This window comes from Triticum aestivum, chromosome 3B (assembly GCF_018294505.1).
Source record: "Triticum aestivum cultivar Chinese Spring chromosome 3B, IWGSC CS RefSeq v2.1, whole genome shotgun sequence".
In the NCBI taxonomy this organism is placed as follows: domain Eukaryota; kingdom Viridiplantae; phylum Streptophyta; class Magnoliopsida; order Poales; family Poaceae; genus Triticum; species Triticum aestivum.
Genome location: NC_057801.1, coordinates 427,588,609 through 427,604,222, shown reverse-complemented (window position 1 = coordinate 427,604,222; position 15,614 = coordinate 427,588,609).

The window sequence follows — 15,614 nt, the reverse complement described above, 5'->3', positions numbered from 1 at the left end:
TCTCAACCATTTCGAGACTCATCTTCATGTCCGTGATCTCGTCCGGGACTCCGAACAACTTTCGGTCACCAAATCAAATAACTCATATAATACAAAATCGTCATCGAACGTTAAGCGTGCGGACCCTATGGGTTCGAGAACTTTGTAGACAAGACTGAAACACCTCTCCGGTCAGTAACCCACAATGGAACCTAGATGCTCATATTGGTTCCCACATATTCTACGAAGATCTTTATCGGTCGAACCGTAATGACAACATACGGTATTCCCTTTATCATCTGTATGTTACTTGCCCGAGATTTGATCGTCGGTATCTTCATACATAGTTCAATCTCGTTCTCTTTACTCGTTCCGTAATACATCATCCTGCAACTAACTCATTAGTCACTTTGCTTTCAAGGCTTCTTATGATGTGTATTACCGAGAGGGCTCAGAGATACCTCTCTGATATTCGGAGTGACAAATCCTAATCTCGATCTATGCCAACCCAACAAACACCTTCGTAGATACCTATAGAGCATCTTTATAATCATCCATTTATGTTGAGACGTTTGATAACACATAAGGCATTCCTTCGGTATCTAGGAGTTGCATAATCTCTTAGTCGAAGGAATATGTATTTGACATGAAGAAAGCAATAGCAATAAACTGAATGATCAATATGCCAAGCTAACGGATGGGTCTTGTCCATCACATCATTCTCCTAATGATGTGATCTCGTTCATCAAATGACAACACATGTCTATGGTTAGGAAACTTAAACATCTTTGATTAACGAGCTAGTCTAGTAGAGGCTTACTAGGGACACGGTGTTTTGTCTATGTATCCACACATGTATCATGTTTCCGGTTAATACAATTCTAGCATGAATAATAAACATTTATCATGATATAAGGAAATATAAAATAACAACTTTATTATTGCCTCTAGGGCATATTTCCTTGAAAATCTTCATTGGTCTTGGCTATTAATGGGCTATCGGATCCAAAAATGAACCCGATAGCATAACGGCGACCCGTTGCGGTGCATGTCATGTGTCGGTTACCCTTGACGAAAGCACTTCCATGACTCGACATTTATCGTCATGGAAGTGGACACTAATTCCGTGATGATAATTTGAGTATTGTCATGGAACACTTCTACGACAGCACAGGTATGGCTATCTTGATTCTGTCATAAAATCGTCATGGATGTACATGCATGACAGAAAACATAACCGACTGTGACAAACATGTATCATCACAGAAGTATTTTTTTCAGCGCAACCAACTAGTCATATATATTGCATCACATCATATGAGCCCCGTTTTATTAGAGAATCAACCAGCACCCATTTATATAAAAGACACTAAATTTCTTTTTGCGAGGGTAAAAAAGACACTAATTACAACCAGACATCACAATAAGAAGTTGCCATGTTATCTAGAGCCAATATAATAGCCAGCTTGTACAATAGTAAGTTTAAATATGTACTACCTACTAATAGGTGGCTCATCTTACAATCTCACAAAGTGTCTTAGGTCTCGTGTTATAGCTGGCTCTTATTGTACATCTCGCTTTTCTTTCTCTCCTCAACTAAAAAGAAACAATATTCTAGTCGTTATAATCCGGTTATGTCACCTTACTGTACTTGCTCTGAAAGTACTGGTGAACATAATATGTGGTTGGCCACATGTGAGGAATATTTATTTTAAACACAGTACAGACATATAATATGTGATTGGCCATAGTACATGCTCTATTAGTCTCTTCTTTCTCATTGTCATGTTCACCCAGATGCATAATATGTGGAGTTAATTATTGAGGCGGCTGGTTGATTATCGTATAACTCGTGGGTGTATATAAACTGGTGATATTTGATGTAAAAAGGTGAGGTACGACTATATATCTTTTAAACAAACTCCCTCCTATAGCACAAGCAATAGGTAACTTTTTTTGAGGGAAAAGCAATAGGTAGCCTAGTTGGAGACATGCCTAGGATGGAGGGAGAGTCTTCAGTTTGATCCCCCGAACACATCTAATTTTTGCTTTATTTTTAGGGGAAACTATTTTCTGTTGATGCTAGCAAAGCAGTCCTAAGTCTTGAGTTTGATCCCCCAAACACATCTATTTTCTGTTGATGCTAGCAAACCCAATAGTATGCCTATCAGCACATCAATCCGGCCCAGAAGCAACAAACAAACAAGTCTAGGTTTTGTACCACATTGACAGTTTATAAGTACGCGCAATGCACAAAAAAATCATTTCGAACGCGACCGACCGAAGTAGCGATATACAGAACTCTTTTTTTGTTTCGACGGTGGACAAACCAAAAAATCAGAGAAACACACATCTTTCAGTAGATAAATATTAATAGGTATAGATGGTGCTGATATTTTATCTCACAAACTGTGTGCACAACAACTTTCTTAGGGCTTCTCCAAGGTGGACGCGCAAACCACCCGCATTTGTTCATACCACGTTGTCTGGAACGTGAAAACCATCCAACGTGGCCTTGTATCGGTCTGCGGCGTGGTTGGATGTGTTTTCTCCCGTAAACCGGCGATAAACATGAACGAGCTTTGCGGGAGCCTGTACATCAGACAAGAAGGACTCCTACAGCCTCGGCCCACCCAAAACCCTTCCCGAACCCTGCGCCTTCATCCTCCGCATTTTCTCTTCTTCCTTCTTTTTCTCTCGCCTTTTCGCTGCTGCTCCACCACCCCGGCCGCCATGCCACATCCTTGCTAGAACTCTATGTCTCCGTCACCTCCACCGTCTAGCATGGCTCCACCCCACTTCTCTTCCGTCGCCGTTCAACCCCTATCCTTGATACGTCTCCAACGTATCTATAATTTTTGATTGTTCCATGCTATTATATTATCCATCTTGGATGTTTTATATGCATTTATATGCTATTTTATATGATTTTGGGGACTAACCTATTAACCTAGAGCCCAGTACCAGTTTCTGTTTTTTCCTTGTTTTTGAGTTTACAGAAAGGGAATACCAAACAGAGTCCAATTGACATGCCAATTTTTGTGGATTTTTTATGGACAAGAAGAAGCCCCCGAAGCAAAAGAGTTGGGCCAGAAGAGTCCCAAGTCATCCACGAGGGTGGAGGGTGCGCCCTACCCCCTGGGCGTGCACCCCTACCTCGTGGCTGACTCGGAGACCCCCCTAACTTCTTCCCGATGCCAAAAATTCCTATAAATACTGAAACCCTCGAAAAGAAACCTAGAACAGGAGTTCTGCCACCGCAAGCTTCTGTAGCCACGAAAAAACAATCGGGGCCCTGTTCCGGCACCCTGCCGGAGGGGGGATCCATCACCGGTGGCCATTTTCATCATCCCGGTGCTCTCGATGACGAGGAGGGATTAGTTCACCCTCGGGGCTGAGGGTATGTACCAGTAGCTATGTGTTTGATCTCTCTCTCTCTCTCTATCTCGTGTTCTTGATATGGCAGAATCTTGATGTATCGCGAGCTTTTCTATTACAGTTGGATTATATGATGTTTCTCCCTCACTACCTTCTTGTAATGGATTGAGTTTTCCCTTTGAAGTTATCTTATCGGATTGAGTCTTTAAAGATTTGAGAACACTTGATGTATGTCTTGCGTGTGCTTATCTGTGGTGACAATGGGATATTCACGTGATCTACATCGTTTTCGTCTTGACTCTCCGGTAGAAATTTTGGGGCACTCTTTGAAGTTCTTTGTGTTGGTTGAATAGATGAATCTGAGATTGTGTGATGCATATCATATAATCAAACCCACGGATACTTGTGTTTACATTGGAGTATCTAGGTGACATTAGGGTTTTGGTTGATGTGTGTCTTAAGTTGTTATTTTACTATGAACTCTAGGGTTGTTTGTGACACTTATAGGAATAGCCCAATGGATTGATCGAAAAGAATAACGTTGAGGTGGTTCCGTACCCTACAATAATCTCTTCGTTTGTTCTCTGCTATTAGTGACTTTGGAGTGACTCCTTGTTGCATGTTTAGGGATAGTTATATGATCCGATTATTTTATTATTGTTCAGATAACTTGCACTAGTGAAAGTATGAACCCTAGGCCTTGTTTCAAAACATTGCAATACCATTTTTGCTCACTTTCGTTACTAGTTACCTTGATGTTTTCATAATTTCAGATTACAAAAACCTATATCTACCATCCATATTGCACTTGTATCACCATTTCTTCGCCGAACTAGTGCACCTATATAATTTACCATTGTATTGGGTGTGTTGGGAACACAAGAGACTCTTTGTTATTAAGTTGCAGGGTTTTTCGAGAGAGACCATCTTCATCCTACACCTCCCACGGATTGATAAACCTTAGGTCATCCACTTAAGAGAAATTTGCTACTGTCCTACAAACCTCTGCACTTGGAGGCCCAACAACGTCTACAAGAAGAAGGTTGCGTAGTAGACATCAAGCTCTTTTCTGGCGCCGTTGCCAGGGAGGTTAGTGCTTGAAGGTATATCTTTAGATATTGCAATCGAATCTTTTAGTTTCTTATTTTATCACCAGTTTAGTCTATAAAATAAAACTACCCAAAAAATGGAATTGAGGTTGCCTCATATGCTTCATCTTTTTAATACTTTTCGTGAAAAAGATGAAAAGAAAATTGTGCTCAAGTGCTAGAAGAAGAAGTCAATAAAATGTTTGGCACTAAATATTTGAATGATGAGCATGATTGCAATGTTATTAGTATGAATTCCTTGAATATCCATGATGCTAATGATATGCAAAGCCACAAGCTTGGGGAAGCTATGTTTGATGAATATGATACTTTTAGTTCGCCAAGTTTTGATGAGAAAATATATTATGATGATAGCATGCCTCCTATTTATGATGATTATATTGATGAAAGTGGGTTTGGAAGAGTGTCAACTTTAGGTAGTATTGATCCCACTATTTTGGAGGGTGTTGAATCTTATGGTTATATTGACGAAAGTGGATTTGGAGAGGCCATGACTTTATTTAGTGATGAATCCACTATTTCGGAACAGGTTCAATTGATTATGAGAACAAACTTGCTGTCTATGATGATTATTGTGATGACAGGTATGCTATAAAGAATAATTATAACCATGAAACTTGTCATCTTGATTTTAATTTTCAATTGGATTATGCCTCACATGATAGTTATTTTGTTGAGTTTTCTCCCACTACCAGTCATGAGAAGAAATTTGCTTATGTGGAGAGTAATAAAAATTCTATGGTTGTGGCTCATGAAAAGAATGCTTTATGTGATAGTTATATTGTTGGATTATTCATGATGCTACTAAAAATTATTATGAGGGAGGAATATATGCTTGTAGGAGTTGCAATAATATCAAGTTTCCTATCTATGTGTTGAAAATCTTGAAGCTATGCTTGTTTTGCTTCTCTATGCTTGTTGATTATTGTTCCCATAAGTTGTTTGCTGACAAAATCCCTATGCATAGGAAGTGGGTTAGGATTAAATGTATTAGTCATATTATTCATTATGCTCCCATTATGTTTCAGTTCTTATCTTTTATGTGAGCATCATTGAAATCATCATGCCTAGCTTAAAAGGCATTAAAGAAAAGGGCTTGTTGGGAGACAACCCAATATTTAGCCCTACTGTTTTTGTTTGTTCACATGATTATGCTACTGTAGTAATCATGTTTATAGCTTTTGTTTCAATAAAGTGCCAAGTAAAGCCTTTAGGATAGCTTGTGGTGATAGTTGTGTTGATCCTGCTGAAAGAATTAGAAACTTTTGCGCTCAGTAAATAATTTCTAGAATCTTATTGAAAAGTGATTTTGACCTGATTCTTTTTTCTATGGATTGGTGCTCAAATTTATCAGGTGGAACTAATTTGTTCAGAATTTTTGGAGTTACATAAGTATTCAAAAGTTACAGATTACTACAGACTGTTCTGTTTTTGTTGTTGTTTGCTTATTTTGATGAATCTCTGAGTAGTATCGGAGGGTATAAAACATGGAGAAGTTGAAATACAGTAGATATAACACCGTTATGAATTTAGAATGAGTTCACAACAGTACCTAAGTGGTGTTTATTTTCTTATACTAACGGAGCTTACGAGTTTTCTATTGAGTTTTGTGTTGTGAAGTTTTCAAGTTTTGGGTAAAGATTTGATGGACTATGGAATAAGGAGTGGCAAGAGACTAAGCTTGGGGATGCCCAAGGCACCCCAAGGTAATATTCAAGGACAACCAAGAGCCTAAGCTTGGGGATGCCCCGGATGGCATCCACTCTTCGTCTTTGATCATCGGTAACTTTACCTGTGAGCTATATTTTTATTCACCACATGATGCGTGTTTTGCTTGGAGAGTCATTCTATATTATTTTTCCTTGCTTGCTGTTTGAATAATATCCCAAGATAAGAAATTCTTAAATGTTAGAGAGTCTTCACATAGTTACATAATTATTCGACTAATCATTAATCTTCACTTATATCTTTTTAGAGCACGATGGTAGTTTTATTTTTGAAGAAATTGATGAACTCTCATGCTTCACTTATATTATTTCGAGAATCCTAAACAACATGGTAATTTGCTTCGATTATAAATTTAGTCCTAATATGATAGGCATCCAAGAGGGATATAATAAAAACTTTCATATAAAGTGCATTGAATACTATGAGAAGTTTGATTCTTTATGATTGTTTTGAGATATGAGGAAGGTGATATTAGAGTCATGCTAGTGGAGTAATTGTGAATTTGAGAAATACTTGTATTGAAGTTTGTAATTCCCATAGCGTGCACGTATGGTGAACCGTTATGTGATGAAGTCGAAGCATGATTTATTTATTGATTGTCTTCCTTATGTGTGGAGATCGGAATCGCGCGATGGTTAACTCCTACCAACTGTTCCCCTAGGAGCATGCATGTAGTGCTTGGTTTTGATGACTAATAAATTTTTGCAATAAGTATGTGAGTTCTTTATGGCTAATGTTCAGTCCATGGATTATACGCACTCTCACCTTCCACCATTGCTAGCCTCTCTAGTATTGCACAACTTTCGCCAGTACCATACACCCCACCTTATACCTTCCTCAAAACAGCCACCATACCTACCTATTATGGCATTTCCATAGCCATTCCGAGATATATTGCCATGCAACTTTCCACCGTTTATTATGACACACTTCATCATTGTCATTTTGATTTGCATGATCATGGAGTTGACATCGTATTTGTGGCAAAGCCATCTTTCATTATTCTTTCATACATGTCACTCTTGATTAATTGCACATCCCGGTACACCGCCGGAGGCATTCATATAGAGTCATATTTTGTTCTAAGTATCGAGTTGTAATTCTTGAGTTGTAAGTAAATAAAAGTGTGATGATCTTCATTATTAGAGCATTGTCCCATGTGAGGAAAGGATGATGGAGACTATGATTCCCCCATAAATCGGGATAAGACTCCGGATGAAAAATAAAAATAAAAAAAGAGGCCAAAAAAGAGAAGGCCCAAAAAACACAAAAAAATGAGAGAAAAGGAGAGAAGTGGCAATGCTACTATCCTTTTACCACACTTGTGCGTCAAAGTAGCACCATGGTCTTCATGATAGAGAGTCTCTTATGTTGTCACTATCGTATACTAGTGGGAATTTTTCATTATAGAACTTGGTTTGTATATTCCAATGATGGTCTTCCTCAAAATGCCCTAGGTCTTTGTGAGCAAGCGAGTTGGATGCACACACACTTAGTTTCTTTTTGAGCTTTCATACACTTATAGCTCTAGTGCATCCGTTGCATGGAAATCCCTACTCACTCACATTGATATCTATTGATGGGCATCTCCTTAGCCCATTGATACGCCTAGTTGATGTGAGACTATCTCCTCCTTTTTGTCTTCTCCACAACCACCATTCTATTTCACGTATAGTGCTATGTCCATGGCTCATGCTCATGTATTGCGTGGAAGTTGAATTTTTTTGAGAATACTAAAGTATGAAACAATTGCTTGGCTGAAACCGGGGTCGTGCATGATCTAAATATTTTGTGTGATGAAGATAGAGCATAGCCAGACTATATGATTTTTTAGGGATAACTTTCTTTAGCCATGTTATTTTGAGAAGACATAACTGCCTTGTTAGTATACTTGAAGTATTATTGTTTCTATGTCAATATTAAACTTTTGTTTTGAATCTTATGGATCTGAATATTCTTGCCACAATAGAGAAGATTACATTGATAAATATGTTGGGTAGCATTCCACACCAAAAATTCTATTTTTATTATTTACCTACTCGAGGACGAGAAGGAATTAAGCTTGGGGATGCTTAATTCGTCTCCAACATATCTATATTTTTTTATTGTTCCATGCTATTATATTATCCATCTTGGATGTTTTATATGCATTTATATGCTATCTTATATGATTTTTGGGACTAACCTATTAACCTACAGACCAGTGCCAGTTTTTGATTTTCCTTGTTTTTGAGTTCTACAGAAACGGAATACCAAACGGAGTCCAATTGACATGCCAAATTTTGTGGATTTTTTATGGACCAGAAGAAGCCCCCGAAGCAAAAGCGTTGGGCCAGAAGAGTCCCGAGTCATCCACGAGGGTTGAGGGCGTGTCCTACACCCCTGGGCGTGCCCCCCTACCTCGTGGCTGACTCAGAGACCCCCTGACTTGTTCCCGACGCCAAAAATTCCTATAAATACAGAAACCCCCGAAAAGAACCATAGATCGGTAGTTCTTCCGCTGCAAGCTTCTGTAGCCACAAAAAACCAATCGGGACCCTGTTCCGGCACCCTGCCGGAGGGGGGAGCCATCACCGGTGGCCATCTTCATCATCACCGACGCTCTCCATGATGAGGAGGGAGTAGTTCACCCTCGGGGTTGAGGGTATGTACCAGTAGCTATGTGTTTGATCTCTCTCTCTCTCTCTCTCTCTCTCTCTCTCGTGTTCTTGATATGGCACGATCTTTGCTATTATAGTTGGATTATATGATGTTTCTCCCCCTCTACCTTCTTGCAATGGATTGAGTTTTCCCTTTGAAGTTATCTTATCGGATTGAGTCTTTAAGGATTTGAGAACACTTGATGTATGTCTTGCATGTGCTTATCTGTGGTGACAATGGGATATTCACGTGATCTACTTGATGTGTGTTTGGTGATCAACTTGCGGGTTTTGTGACCTTGTGAACTTATGCATAGGGGTTGGCACATGTTTTCATCTTGACTCTCTGGTAGAAACTTTGGGGCACTCTTTGAAGTTCTTTGTGTTGGTTGAATAGATGAAACTGAGATTGTGTGATGCATATCGTATAATCAAACCCACGGATACTTGTGGTGACATTGGAGTATCTAGGTGACATTAGGCTTTTGGTTGATGTGTGTCTTAAGGTGTTATTGTACTATGAACTCTAGGGCTGTTTGTTACAGTTATAGGAATAGCCCAATGGATTGATCGGAAAGAATAACTTTGAGGTGGTTTCATACCCTACAATAATCTCTTCGTTTGTTCTCCGCTATTAGTGACTTTGGAGTGACTCTTTGTTGCATGTTGAGGGATAGTTATATGATCCGATTATGTTATTATTATTGAGAGAACTTGCACTAGTGAAAGTATGACCTCTAGGCCTTGTTTCGAATCATTGCAATACTGTTTTCGCTCACTTTCGTTACTAGTTACCTTGCTGTTTTTATGATTTCCAATTACAAAAACCTATATCTATGATTCATATTGCACTTGTATCACCATTTCTTCGCCAAACTAATGCACCTATAACATTTACCATTGTATTGGGTGTGTTGGGGACACAAGAGACTCTTTGTTATTTGGTTGCAGGGTTGTTCGAGAGAGACCATCTTTATCCTACGCCTCCCACTGATTGATAAACCTTAGGTCATCCACTTGAGGGAAATTTGCTACTGTCCTACAAACCTCTGCACTTGGAGTCCCAATAATATCTACAAGAAGAAGGTTGTGTAGGAGACATCAGTCCTCCAACCACCCCTCCAGGTACCATCCGCTACTGCTATACTCACCATGCCCGACAACTGTTCGATGAATCATTGGGGTTCAATTTTTCCCTTCTTCTTTCTAGCAATGAATTCCAGTTTGGAGTACTATACAAGCACTATTTGAGTCGTTCGACGACACATCGCATGAGGAGGAATACTCCGATGAGATGGCGATTATGCGGGCGGTCCTTGAAGACATGGAGCGTGCGGAGGAGCATGTTCTCAATTTCAATGGATTGATCAAGGGTCATCAAGTGCTTAGGCGCAACAGGGTGCGGCCATTCGACATTGATGGCTGGCTACTTTGCCCCCGATGCAGTCTTTGCTGACCATCTTCGTCGGTGTTTTCCGATGCGCAAGACTATCTTCGATCGTTTGTACCATGGTGTCCAGTCCTATGATGACTACATCATCCTGAAGAAGGACGTCGTGGGAACGATTGGGTTCTCTGGTTACCAGCAGTGCACGGCCGCACTCCGGATGGTTGCATATGGCATGACCGCTGATTCGTGGATGAGTACCTATGAATGTCTGAGAGTACTTGGGGAGATGCCATGGTCAGGTTTGCGCCTGCCGTGGTTGAGGTGTTCGGATCTCAGTACCTGAGAGAACCTTTTGTCGCGAACACCGAGAGGCTCCTGGCAATCTCAGAAGCAAGAGGGTGGTCAAGTTTGCTAGGATCTCTTTGTTGGGAAATGTTGCATGGAAAAAATCTACGCACATGCAAGATCTATCCATGGAGATTCATAGCAATGATAGGGGGATAGTGTGTCTACGTACCCTCGTAGACTATAAGCGGAAGCATTTTAACAATGCGGTTGATGTAGTCGAACTTCTTCGCGCTCCAGCCGATCAAGTACCGAACGTACGACACCTTCGTGTTATACACACATTCAGCTCGGTGACATCCTCCGCCTTCTTGATCCAGCAATATGGCGAGGTAGTAGATGATTTCCGGCAGCATGACAACATGGTGACGGTGATGGTGAAGCTATCTCCACAGGGCTTCTCCTAAGCACTACTAAAATATGACCAGGGGTGTAGGCGTCATGGGAATGGATTTCTCTGATGTGCTACTTTCCAATTCGAGAGAAGGTACGATTACCTCATCAAGTTCTACATTCATCCCACTCACTTCTTTCGAGAGAAACTCCTTCTCAAAAAAGGTTCCATTCTTGGCAACAAAGATATTGCCTTCGGATCTGTGGTAGAAGATGTATTCCTTAGGGTGCCCTATGAAGATTCATTTCTCTAATTTGGGTTCGAGCTTATTAGGATGAAGCCTTTTAACATAAGTGTCGCAACCCCAAACTTTAAGAAACGACAGCTTCGGTTTCTTGCCAAACCACAGTTCATATGGTGTCATCTCAACGGATTTAGACGGTGCCCTATTTAACATGAATGCAGTTGTCTCTAATGCATAACCCAAAACGATAGTGGTAAATCGGTAAGAGATGTCATAGAATGCACGATACCCAATAAAGTACAATTACGACGTTCAGACACACCATTACACTGTGGTGTTCCATGTGGCGTGAGTTGTGAAACTATCCATATTGTTTTAAATGAAGGCAAAACTCGTAACTCGAATATTCACCTCCGCGATCAGATCACATAAACTTTATTTTCTTGTTACAATGATTCTCCACTTCACTATGAAATTCTTTGAACTTTTCAAATGTTTCAGACTTGTGTTTCATTAAGTAGATATACCCATACCTACTCAAATCATCTGTGAATGTTAGAAAATAATGATACCCATCGTGTGCTTTAACACTCATTGGACCACATACAACGGTATGTATTATTTCCAATAAGTTATTAGCTCGCTCCATTGTTCCAGAGAACAGAGTTTTAGTCATCTTTCCCATGAGGCATTGTTCGCAAGTATCAAATGATTAATAATAAAGTGATTCCAAAAGTCCATCCATATGGAGTTTCTTCACGCTCTTTACACCAATATGACATAAACGGCAATGTCACAAGTATGTTGCACTATCATTATCAACTTTGCATCTTTTCGCATCAATATTGTGAGTATGTGTATCACTACGATCGAGATTCAATAAACCAGTCACATTGGGTGTATGACCATAGAAGGTTTTATTCATGTAAACAGAACAACAATTATTCTCTGAATTAAATGAATAACCGTATTGCAATAGACATGATCTAATCATATGCATGCTCAACGCAAACACCAAATAACATTTATTTACGTTCAACACTAATCCCAAAGGTAGATGGAGTGTGCGATGGTGATCATATCAACCTTGGAATCACTTCCAACACACATCGTCACCTCGCTTTTAACTAGTCTCTGCAACTCCTGTTTCAAGTTACTAATCTTTAGCTACTGAACTGGTATCAAAAACCCAGGGTTTACTACAAACACTAGTAAAATACACATCAGTAACATGTATATCAAATATTCTGTTGTTCACTTTGCCATCCTTCTTATCCACCATGTATCTGGGGTAATTCCATTTCCAGTGACCATTTCCTTTGCAGTAGAAGCACTCAATTTCAGGCTTCGGTCCAGCTTTGGGATTCTTCACGGGAGTAGCAACTTGCATGCCATTCTTCTTGATGTTCCCTTTCTTTCCCTTGCCCTTTTTTCTTGAAACTAGTGGTCTTGTTTAATCATCAACACTTCATGCTTTTTCTTGATTTCTATCTTCGCCGATTTCAGCATCACGAAGAGCTCAGGAATTGTTTTTATCATCCCTTGTATATTATAGTTCATCATGAAGTTCTAGTAGCTTGGTGATAGTGACTAGGAAACTCTGTCAGTCACTATCTTATCTGGAAGATTAACTCCCACTTGATTCAAGCGATTGCAGTACCCAGACATTCTGAGCATATGCTCACTGGCTGAGCTATTCTCCTCCATCTTGTAGACAAAGTAGATGTCTCATACCTCTCGACACGGACATGAGTCTGAAATAATAATTTCTGCTCTTGGAACATCTCATATGCTTTCTGGTGTTTCGAAACGTTTTTGAAGTCCAGGTTTCTAAGCTGTAAAGCATGGTGCACTAAACTATTAAGTAGTCATCATATCGAGCTTTCCAGACGTTCATAATGTTTGCATCTGCTCCTCCAATTGGTTTGTCATCTAGCGGTGCATCAAGAACATAATTCTTCTGTGCATCAATGAGGATAATCCTCATATCACAAACCTAGTCTGCATCATTATTACTATCATCTTTCAACTTAGTTTTCTCTAGGAACATATCAAAAATAGGGAGCTAAATTGCGAGCTTATTGATCTACAACATAGATATGCAAAAACTATTAAGACTAAATTCATGATAAATTTAAGTTCAATTAATCAAATTACTAATGAACTCCCACTCAAATAAACATCCCTCAAGTTATCTAAGTGATATGTGATCCAAACCAACTAACCCACGTCCGATCATCATGTGATATGGGGTAGTCATCAATGGTGAACATCTCTATGTTGATCATATCTACTATAGGATTCACGTTCAACCTTTCAGTCTCCAGTGTTCCGAGACCATGTCGGTACATGCTAGGCTCATTAAGTTTAACCTAAGTATTCTGCATGTGCAAAATTGTCTTGCATCCGTTGTATGTGAACGTAGAGTCTATCACACCCGATCATCACATGGTGTCTCGAAATGATGAACTGTAGCAACGGTGCATACTCAGGGAGAACACTTTTATCTTGAAATTAAGTGAAGGGGTCATCTTATAATGCTACCGCCGTTCTAAGCAAAATAAGATGCATAAAAGATAAACATCATATGCAATCAACATATGTGACATGATATGGCCATCATCATCTTTTTCTTTTGATCTCCATCTCAAAATCATCGTCATGATATCCATCGTCACCGGCTCGACACCTTGATCTCCATCATAGTGTCGTTGCATCGAGGTCGTCACGCCAACTATTGCTTCTACAACTATCGGTAACGCATAGTGATACATCTCCAACGTATATATAATTTTTTATTGTTCCATGCTATTATATTATCTGGTTTGGATGTTTTATATGCATTAATATGCTATTTATATTATTTATGGGACAAACCTATTAACCTAGAGCCCAGTGCCACTTCCTGTTTTTTTCCTTGTTTTAGAGTTTCACAGAAAAGGAATACCGAACGGATTCCAAATGGAACGAAACCTTCATGATGATATTTCTTGGACCAAAAGACACACCAAAGACTCGGATATCAAGTCGGAGAAGCCACGAGGTGGACACAAGGACGGAGGGTGCGCTCAGGGGGGTAGGGCGCGCCCCCACCCTTGTGGGCCCCTCGTGAGTCCCCTGACCTAATTCCTGCGCCTATATATTCCCAAATATCCCCAAACCACCAAAGGCATCCACGAAAACACTTTTCCACCACCGCAACCTTTTGTACCTGTGATATCCCATCTAGGGACTTTTTTCGGCACCCTGCCGGAGGGGGATTCGATCACGGAGAGCTTCTACATCAACTCTATTGCCCTTCCGATGAAGCATGAGTAGTTTACCATAGACCTATGGGTCCATAGCTAGTAGCTAGATGGCTTCTTCTCTCTCTTTGATTCTCAATACCATGTTCTCCTTGATGTTCTTAGAGACCTATTCGATGTAATACTTTTTTGCGGTGTGTTTGCCGAGATCCGATGAATTATGGATTTATGATCTGCTTATCTATGAATATTATTTGAATCTTCTCTGAATTCTTTTATGCATGATTTGATATCTTTGTAATTTTCTTCGAACTATCGGTTTGGTTTGGCCAACTGGATTGGTTTTTCTTGCAATGGGAGAAGTGCTTAGCTTTGGGTTCAATCTTGCGGTGTCCTTTCCCAGTGAAAGTAAGGGTAGTAAGGCACGTGTCGTATTGTTGCCATCAAGGATAAAAAGATGGGGTTTTCATCATATTGCTTGAGTTAATTCCTCTACATCATGTCATCTTACTTCATGCGTTACTCCATTCTTTATGAACTTAATACTCTAAAGGCATGCTGGATAGCGGTTGATGTGTGGAGTAATAGTAGTAGTTGCAGAATCGTTTCGGTCTACTTGACACGGACGTGGTGCCTATATTGATGATCATTGCCTTAGATATCGTCATAACTTTATGTGTTTCTATCAATTGCTCGGCAGCAATTTGTTCACCCACCGTATTATTTGCTATCTTAAGAGAAGCCTCTAGTGAAAGCTATGGCCCCTGGGTCTATTTTCCATCATATAAGTTTCCGATCTACTATTTTGCAATCTTTTACTTTCAGATCTATAGACCAAAAATACCAAAAATTTACTTTAGCTTTTAGCTATCTCTATTAGATCTCACTTTTGCAAGTAACAGTGAAGGGATTGACAACCCCTTTATCACGTTGGGTGCAAGTTGTTTGATTGTTTGTGCAGGTATTCGGTGATTTGTGTGTTATCTCCTACTGGATTGATACCTTGGTTCTCAAACTGAGGGAAATACTTATCTCTATTTTGCTGCATCACCCTTTCCTCTTCAAGGGAAAAACCAACGCAAGCTCAAGAAGTAGCAGAAAGTGATAAAGTAAAGCAATTACATGGAGGTTGCATTTCATACAATAAAGAGACAACCCTAAGGCTCCTACCGGTTGTAGATATTACAAAACATGATCATCTCATACATCAAAATATATCACAT